Genomic DNA, 9,438 nt, shown 5'->3' on the forward strand with positions numbered 1-9,438 from the left:
TTTCCTTGTCATGTCTGGGACTACTCAGCTGCCAAAGGCTGCTGATCTCTGCTTCTCCTTGTCTCTCACCACCGCCCCTCCTTTCTGTTTCCGCTGTCCTCCTGGAAGAGTCTCAAGCTGACATTGTTGTGTAACCTACTAGTGGGTCCCCACAGCTTTGGCCTTGTCTCTCTCCCATTCCTTCCACCCACTGCTGTCATATTAATCTTCCCAAATTCAGCATTGGCCTCTCAGTTTCCTGTTGGACACCTTCAATGATGCTTTGTTGTCCAGAGGATCAAGTTCAAAAGAACATTTTGGAATAAAGCTGACCTGGCGCCAATCCTGGCCCTGCCCTTGATGAGCAAGTTACTTCAACCTCTCCGAGCATCATTTTCTCAACTGCAAAATGAGGGCAATAGTTCTGCTAGGATGTTGCCGTGATTAACCCTTAAAATACAGCCGTGTGCCATATAATCATGCTTTGGTCAACAACACACTACATATATGATGGTGGTCCCATAAAACTATAATACCAGTCAGGAGTTTGAGACCAGCCCAGACAACATGGTGAAACCCCCTCTCCACTAAAAATAAAAAAATTAGCTGGGTGTGGTGGTGGGCGCCTGGAATCCCAGCTACTCAGGAGGCCGAGGCAGGAGAATTGCTTGAACCTGGGAGGTGGAGGTTGCAGTGAGCCAAGATCACACCACTGCACTCCAGCCTGGGCGACAAGAGTGAGACTCTGTCTCAAAACAGAAACAAAAACAAAAACAAAAAGGCCAGTCGCAGTGATTCATGCCTGTAATCCTAGCACTTTGGGAGGCTGAGAAGGGTGGGTCATGAGGTCAGGAGTTCAAGACTAGCCTGGCCAATACGGTGAAACATCATCTCTGCTAAAAAAAAAAAAAATACAAAAAATTAGCTGAGCATGGTGGCATGCACCTGTAGTCGCAGCTCAGGAGGCTGAGGCAGTAGAATTGCTTGAACCCGGGAGGCAGAGGTTGCAGTGAGCTGAGATTCTGCCGCTGCACTCCAGCCTGGCAACAGAGCAAACTCCGTCTCAAAAAAAAAAATTATAATACCATATTTTCACAGTACCTTGTCTATTTTTAGATATGTTTAGACACCAGTGTGTTCTGATTGCCTATAGTACAGTAACAGGCTGCACAGGTTTATAGCCTAGGAGCAAGAGGCCATACCATCCAGCTTAGGTATGTGGTAGGCTACACCATCCAGGTTTGTGTGGGTATACCTATGATGTTTGCAGAATGATGCAACTACCTAACAATGCATTTCTCAGAATATAGCTCTGTTTGTTAAATGACTCAGGACTGTTTATGTAAGGCACTGTGCCTAGCTTGTAGAAATTACAAGTCTAGCTTTGCGCAGTGGCAGTATCATAGCCAATGAGGTTTATCCGAGGCGCGATTATTGCTAATTGAAAACTTTTCCCAATACCCTGCCATGACGACTTGAAATATAGTCGGCGCTGGCAATTTTTGGCAGTCTCTACGGAGACTGAATCATAGGGAAAAAAAAAGAAAGAAATTACAAGTCTATGTTAGCTCTTTCCCTTTTCCTCTCCTCTTTTCCTTGGTATTACTTCCCTCCATGGTTTCCACCAGCAAGGGGCATGGTGTGAGCCTGATTGCACATCCACCCTGGGAATTCTGGGATCCTGATGCTGAAAACCAATACATCACGTTTACAAGGGGCAGGAAGGCACTGAGAAAAAGGTAAAGGCCTTTGGGATTGAGGATTGGGCTGCTGAAATAACAAGCTTCAGGCTTCGATCAAAAAGGGAAGATGAAGGCTGCCCCCTGTACTGTGAGTGTGGGGAGGCCTGAGAAGGCAGAAAACACACCCCGAGATAAGAACACTGGTTCTTGATCTATAAGAAAGACATTGTGCCTGGTGCGGTGGCTCATGCCTGTAATCCCAGCACTTGAAAGGACTAGGCGGTGGATCATGAGGCAGGAGATTGAGACCATTCTGGTCAATATGGTGAAGCCCCATCTCTACTAAATACAAAAATGATCTGGGCATGGGGGTGCGTGCCTGTAGTCCCAGCTACTCGGGAGGCTGAAGCAGGAGAATCACTTGAACCCAGACAGCAGAGATTGCAGTGAGCCAAGATCACACCACTGCACTCCAACCTGGTGACCAAGTGAGACTCCATCTCAAAAAAAAAAAAAAAAAAGAAAGACATTATGCCAGGTGCAGTGGCTCATGCCTGTAATCTCCGCACTTTGAAAGGCTGAGGCAGGTGGAACACGAGGTCAGGAGATTGAGACCAGCCTGGCCAACACAGTGAAACCCCATCTCTACTAAATACAAAAATTAGCCGGGTGTGGTGGCATGTGCCTGTAATCCCAGCTACCCAGGAGGCTGAGGCAGGAGAATTGCTTGAACCTGGGAGGTGGAGGTTGCAGTGAGCTGAGATGATGCCATTGTACTCCAGCCTGGGCAACGAGTGAAACTCCATCTCAAAAAAAAAAAAAAAAAAGACATTGTTAGGGTGGACACAGTGGCTCATGCCTGTAATCCCAGCACTTTGGGAGGTCAAGGCAGGTGGATCACGAGGTCAGGAGTTCGAGACCAGCCTGGCCAACATGCTGAAACCCCATATCTAAAAACTAAAAATACAAAAGTTAGGCGTGGTGGCAGGCACCTGTAATCCCAGCTAATTCAGGAGGCTGAAGCAGGAGAATGGCTTGAACCCAGGAGGCAGAGGTTTCAGTGAACCAAGACCGTGCTACTGCACTCCAGCCTCGGTGACAGAGAGAGCCTTCATCTTAGAAAGAAAAAAAAGAAAGAAAAGAAAAAAAAAGAAAGACATTGTTAGATAGTATTGAGCATATCACTTAAATGGCCTTGGCTCACCCCCTGGTGAAACCATGTTCTTTCACAGACAATATAAAATGAACAAAAAAAGCAACAGTAGCTACAGAGTTCCTGCTCCAGCAACCAGGAGCCTTGAGGCAGGACAAGGACACCGGGGTGGGAGTGCGGCCCAAGGAGCAGAGACAGCAACAACAACAGGATGATTTCATTTACTGAGCTATCAGAAACCACAACGTCTGAAAACCACAATGTCTGCCAAGAAAGAGGGTGAGTCACCAGGACCCATCAACACAGGAAAGAGGGGCCGGGTGGGTTGGGGTGGGCAGCATGGCATGATGAGAAAAGCAAGTATTTTGAAAGCACACAGATTCAAATCCTGACACATCTCTGGGGCCTTCAGCTCTCTGGGTCTCAGCTTCCTTATCTTTATTTATTTATTAATTTTTATTTCTTTTTGAGATGGAGTCTCCCTCTGTTGCCCAGGCTGGAGGGCAATGGCACGATCTCGGCTCACTGCAACCTCTACCTCCCAGGTTCAAGTGATTCTCCTGCCTCAGCCTCCTGAGTAGCTGGAATTACAGGCACATGCCACCATGCCCGGCTAATTTTTGTATTTTCAGTAGAGATCGAATTTCACCAAGTTGGCCAGGCTGTTCTCCAGCCCTCAGCTTCCTTATCTTTAAAAATAGGGAAGAGCTGGGCACAGTGGCTCACATCTATAATCCCAGCACTTTGGGAGGCTGAGGAGATGGATTATGTGAGGTCAGGAGTTCAAGACCAGCCTGGCCAACATGGCGAAACCCCATCTCTACTAAAAATACAAAAATTAGATGGGCATGGTGGTGTGTGCCTGTAGTACCAGCTACTTGGATGACTGAGGCAGTAGACTCACTTGAACTTGGGAGGCAGAGATTGCAGTGAGCCAAGATTGTCCCACTGCACTCCAGCCTGCAAGACAGAGCAAGACCATGTCTCAACGAAAAAAAGGTGGGGAGAGAGTAATAATAGTGCTTATTTCGTGGGGTTGTTTTAAAGATTTAGTGGGTCTTTTATCTGTATAAAGCACTTTAACAAATGCTACTTACTATTTTGACAGCCAAGTTCTCGATTTTCTCCAAAATTGTTAAAAGAAGAGTTACACTCTCATCTTCCGCTGACCCCCAACAGAAACCCTTGGCTTCAGTTTTGATATTCTTCGGGGGATGATTCCTCTGAAGCTCGGCCTCCCTGTCTTGGTTCTAGCCATTCCCTGGGAGGCCAGGCCTGCCTGGTCTAGATCCTGACACCCTCAAGACCCACATCAACTCCTGATGGACTTTCTCAGACAATCCCAGTGTCTGCTCATCTCACCACTCTGAACACACAGCATGTCTCTTCCGATCCACTCAATAACACATCCCAGACCATTCTGGGACACTCATGTCATTTGTCCCTTGCTTTATTATGTCACTGGTTCATTCTTCATAGATGTAAGTGTTTACATCCAACTATACCGCAGCCTTTTCATAACTCTTCCTGCAGCTGGTATAAAGCCAGTCACATACTTGATGTTAAAGCTACTTATGGTCTGAATAAATGAATGGGCTTAGCTTAGTTAGCGCATTAGCCTAATGGGATTGGGGCTTAGGGTCCAGGATATAGACGGCCCTGAGTCCAACTACCCATACTGCTCGATGCCACTGGCCAACCAGGCACGAGATGAGCTAGCGTAACTGAGCCTCCCACCACCACAGCCAGAATTCAGGCACAAGCCCTGCAGAGGGACCCAGAGGGCTTTTCTTCCTTTACTTTTACCTTACTGCTTTCCATGATACTGATCTAGTTCAAGGTGGTTGGGGCTTTTAGGAAGGAAAACAACCAGGCAGACCCAGACTGAGACATCAATGCAGGCATAGCTACAGTGGCTAGGGCTGGGGCAAACCTCAGGCAAGCTAGGAACAGCGTCCAAGGGAACACAAGTGTCTCCATGCTAATATGAAATTAGGTAGTGCTGGGTATCTCATCAGCCTAATAGGACATAGTGCAGGCAGCCCACGGGGAAACCAATTATCTGGGTTCCATGAGGGGGTGGCAGTCACTGAAGGAACAGTCTGAATGCAGAAGGGCCCCAGCCAAGGTAGCATCCAGCCTTGGGAAGGCATCTGTGGACGCCTTCCCAGATGCACACAGCCAAGTTAAGAACTGAAAGGCACTGGTCCCCTGTCCGATTGGTAAGGTCTCTCAGAGAGGACAAAGGAGCCCGTCAGGCAGGGCTGCCGCAGGCTTCCTGGCTTGGGATATGCTTTCTGCCCTTCAGCTGTTTGCTGGTTAAGATGGCCTTCTTTTTTTTTTTTTTTTTTTTTTTTTTTTTGAGGTGGAGCCTTGCTTTGTCACCCAGGCTAGAGTGCAGTAGTGCAGTAGCACTATCTTTGCTCACTGCAACCTCTGCCTCCCAGATTCAAACGATTCTCCTGCCTCAGCCTCCTGAGTAGCTGGGATTACAGGTGAGCACCACCATGCCCGGCTAATTTTCATTTTTAGTAGAGACAGGGTTTCACCATGTTGGTCAGGCTGGTCTCGAACTCCTGGCCTTGGGATCCACCTGAGCCACCGGCCTGGCCTAGGACGGCCTTCTTATCAAGGTTCAGAATCTCCAGATGAAGAAGAGGATGCCAGAGGGAAAGAATGCCATGGAGATAATTCCTACAAGTACTGCTTCTCTCAATGGTAATTCAAAAACAGCCTGGCCAGGAGCCAAGAGAGATGCAGGAACTAGGAAGACGGAGGAAGGGGACAAGCAGAAGGAGTGGCTGACACGTCTGTCTGCAGTACCCCATAAGAAGACGGCTCTGCTAGCCTAATGCAGTTGAGCAATAGCTTGTTGATAGAGAAATACCCTAACGGTGACCTATCTAAAGTGTAACATTTAACGTGATAGCTCACGCCTGTAATCCCAGTGCTTTGGGCTTTGGGAGGCCAAGGCCAGAAGACTACTTGAGGTGAAGAGTTCAAGACCAGTCTGGGCAACATAGCAAGACCCCATCTCTAAAATAAATAAATAAGCATGGTAGTGCACACCTGTAGTCCTAGCTACTAGAGAGGCTGAGGCAAGAGGAATGCTTGAGCCCAGGAGATCAAGGCCGCAGTGAGCTATGATCATGCCACTGCACTCCAGCCCTGGTGACCTAGTGAAATCCTGTAAAAATAAATTAATTACATTTATTTGAATTTAAAAGTGTGATCTTTATTTATTTTTTGAGACTGTCACCCAGGCTGGAGTACAGTGGTGCAGTCATGGCTCACTCATCCTCAATCTCCAGTACTCCTGCTTCAGCCTCCCAAGTAGCTGGGACTACAGGCATGTGCTACCATGCCTGGCCAATTTTTACTTTTTATAGAAATGGGGGACCAGGTGCGGTGGCTCACGCCTATAATCCCAGCACTTTGGGAGGCCGAGACGGGTGGATCACGAGGTCAAGAGATGGAGACCATCCTGGTCAACATGGTGAAACCCCGTCTCTACTAAAAAATACAAAAATTAGCTGGGCATGGTGGCGCACTCCCAGCTACTCGGGAGGCTGAGGCAGGAGAATTGCTTGAACCCAGGAGATGGAGGTTGTGGTGAGCTGAGATCGCACCATTGCACTCCAGCCTGGGTAACGAGAGCGAAACTCCGTCTCAAAAAAAAAAAAAAAAGAAAGAAAGAAAGAAAGAAAGAAATGGGGGTCTCGCTGTATTGCCCAGGCTGGTCTTAAACTCAAGCAGTCCTCCCGCCTTAGCCTCTCAAAGTGCTGGACTTACAGGCGTGAGCCACCACACCTGTCAAAGTGTGACCTTTAGATTTAATAGCAATACGTGCTGAATTCCACACCTCTTTGCTTTTGTGAGTAAAATCACCCCCAGCTGCTTCTGGATGTATGTGTTTACATCCAACTATACCACAGCTTTTTTGGTGGGGGTCCTTGGATAGAAAAAGATAGGAGCAAGGCCCCCAGGTATCTCAGAGTTTGGGGACAAAAAGGATATTTACCGCAGGCTCAAGAATCAGAAAGTGGAGGGTCTGGGGAAGGGGTGGCAGGCACCATGTCCAGGCACGAAGGTGGCAAGAAGCCCCTGAAACAGCCCAAGAGGCAGGCCAAGGAGCTGGATGAGGAAGATAAGGCTTTCAAGCAGAAACAGAAAGAGGAGCAGAAGAAACTGGAGGAGCTAAAAGCAAAGGCCATGGGGAAGAGCCCCTGGCCACAGGTGGAATTAAGAAATCTGGCAAAAAGTAAGCTGTTCCTTGTGCCTGAGGAGATAGTGACTATTTATTTTATCCATATTTTTCTTCTTTTTTTTTTTGAGACGGAGTTTTGTTCTTGTTACCCAGGCTGGAGTGCAATGGTGCGATCTCGGCTCACCGCAACCTCTGCCTCCTGGGTTCAGGCAATTCTCCTGCCTCAGCCTCCCGAGTAGCTGGGACTACAGGCGTGCGCCACCATGCCCAGCTAATTTTTTGTATTTTTAGTAGAGACGGGGTTTCACCATGTTGACCAGGATGGTCTCGATCTCTTGACCTCGTGATCCACTCACCTTGGCCTCCCAAAGTGCTGGGATTACTTGCGTGAGCCACCGCGCCCGGCCTATTTCTTCCGTATTTAAACATCTATATTCCCTGCCATAACATCTTTTGCCACCTATAGCTGGAATTCAGTGTTGTCCTAGAGCTGTTGTACATTTAAGAAGAAACTTTTGTAAAAAAAAAAAAAAAGAAAGAAAGAAAGAAAGAAAAGAAAAAAAGAAAAAGAATCAGAAAGTGTAGTTAGACAAAGTATTAGGGTTCTCTAGAGAGACAGAACTAACAGGAAAGATATATATAAAGAGGAGTTTATTCAGTGTTAACTTACATGATCACAAGGTCCCACAATAGGCTGTCTGCAAGCTGAGGGGCAAGGAGAGCCAGTCCGAGTCCCAAAACCGATGAACTTGGAGTCCAATGTTTGAGGGCAGGAAGCATCCAGTGGGAGAAAGATGTAGGCTGGGAGGCTAAGCCAGTCTCATCTTTTTCACAGTTTTCTACCCGATTTTTATATTCTAGCCATGCTGGCAGCTGACCAGATGGTGCCCACCCAGATTGAGGGTGGGTCTGCCTCTCCCAGACCCTGACTCAAATATTAATCTCCTTTGGCAACACCCTCACAGACACACCCAGGATCAATACTTTGTATCCTTCAATCCAACCAAGCTGACACTCAGTATTAACCATCACAGACAACTTCTCAGAAGGATGTATAACAGGCTGGGCACAGTGGCTCATGCCTGTAACCCCAGCACTTTGGGAGGCTGAGGCAGGTGGATCATCTTAGGTCAGGAGATCGAGACCAGCCTGACCAACATGGTGAAATCCCGTCTCTACTAAAAATGCAAAAACTAGCTGGGCTTGGTTGCAGGCACCTGTATTCCCAGCTACTCAGGAGGCTAAGGCAGGAGAAGGAGAATCACTTGAACCCAGTAGGCGAAGGTTGCAGTGAGCCGAGATCACACCATTGCACTCCAACCTGGGCGACAAGAGTGAAAAAAAAAAAGTATAATTGTCCTTGAGACCAAGCCATTGACCAACTGCTACTCCCTCACCCAATCTTAGTAACCAGACACCCTTAGGGCTATTGCTGGGATGAACTGCAGGCTGGGCCACCTCAAACTGAGGGCTCCTGAGGCACAAAGCCTTGCTTCCAGAGTCCTCCATGGCCTCAGCTGCCCTGTACCACCAGGACAGCAATGTCTGGAGGCCTGCCTGTCATCCACCATCTACACACTCTAGCGTGCTTATCCTGATGAAATCAGGATATACCAAACCCTAGCAACAGCCTTGAACAGGAAGGAAATTAAAAAAAAAAAAAAGGCCAATATATAACAGGAGATATGGGAAGAAAGAGAAAATCACTCCTGTTCCCCGGGGCTAGTGGGAAGAGGCAACATTTTTTTTTTTAATTAATATGGGCCCTGAATTTAATATTAGTGAGGATTTTTTCCATTGCAATTAAAAGAAATCCATTTGTAATTGGCTTGAGCAAAATTTGTGTATCTATCAGGCCCAGCTGCACACAGAGCTCACAGGATGTGGTCAGACTGATTTCCCTCCAACTCATAGCTGGGCTTTCCTCTACATTGGCTCTACCCTCAGACAGGCATTGACAAGATGACTCCCAGCAACTTCAGGTGTACCCAACTATTTTCTCTCTTTCTTTTCTTTTTTTTTTTTTTGAGATGGAGTTTTGTTCTTGCTGCCCAAGCTGGAGTATAATGGTGCGATTGATCTCAGCTCATGGCAGCCTCTGCCTCCCTAGTTCAAGTGATTCTCCTGCCTCAGTCTCCTGAGTAGCTGGGATTACAGGCACGCACCACCATGCCCCGCTAATTTTGTATTTTTAGTAGAGACAGGCATTCTCCATGTTGGCCAGGCTGGTCTCGAACTCCCAACCTCAGGTGATCCGCCTGCCTTGGCCTCCCAAAGTTCTGGAATTACAGGCGTGAACCACCGCACCCAGCCCTAGGCAAAGTATTTAAATCGATGAGTAATATGAGGAACTTCTGACAAACTCTTGGGGTTCAGTCGCATCCACCTTTGTCTCAGTCTTGCAAAGCCTGGCATAA

General features: G+C 47.5%; 1 non-coding gene and 1 pseudogene across 1 annotated transcript; both read left to right on the plus strand.

The window, feature by feature from the left end:
* The first annotated feature begins 1,359 nt into the window (after positions 1-1,359).
* Positions 1,360-1,500, plus strand: LOC135268238 (U4 spliceosomal RNA). Its single transcript, XR_010336514.1, has one exon. It is a non-coding gene; the product is annotated as a U4 spliceosomal RNA (small nuclear RNA).
* A 5,388-nt stretch (positions 1,501-6,888) lies between these two features.
* LOC135268197 (translation machinery-associated protein 7-like) lies at positions 6,889-7,079 on the plus strand (annotated as a pseudogene).
* Positions 7,080-9,438: the final 2,359 nt, after the last annotated feature.

This window comes from Aotus nancymaae, unplaced genomic scaffold (assembly GCF_030222135.1).
Source record: "Aotus nancymaae isolate 86718 unplaced genomic scaffold, 86718_ANA_hifiasm-v0.15.2.pri h1tg000039l, whole genome shotgun sequence".
Taxonomy (NCBI): domain Eukaryota; kingdom Metazoa; phylum Chordata; class Mammalia; order Primates; family Aotidae; genus Aotus; species Aotus nancymaae.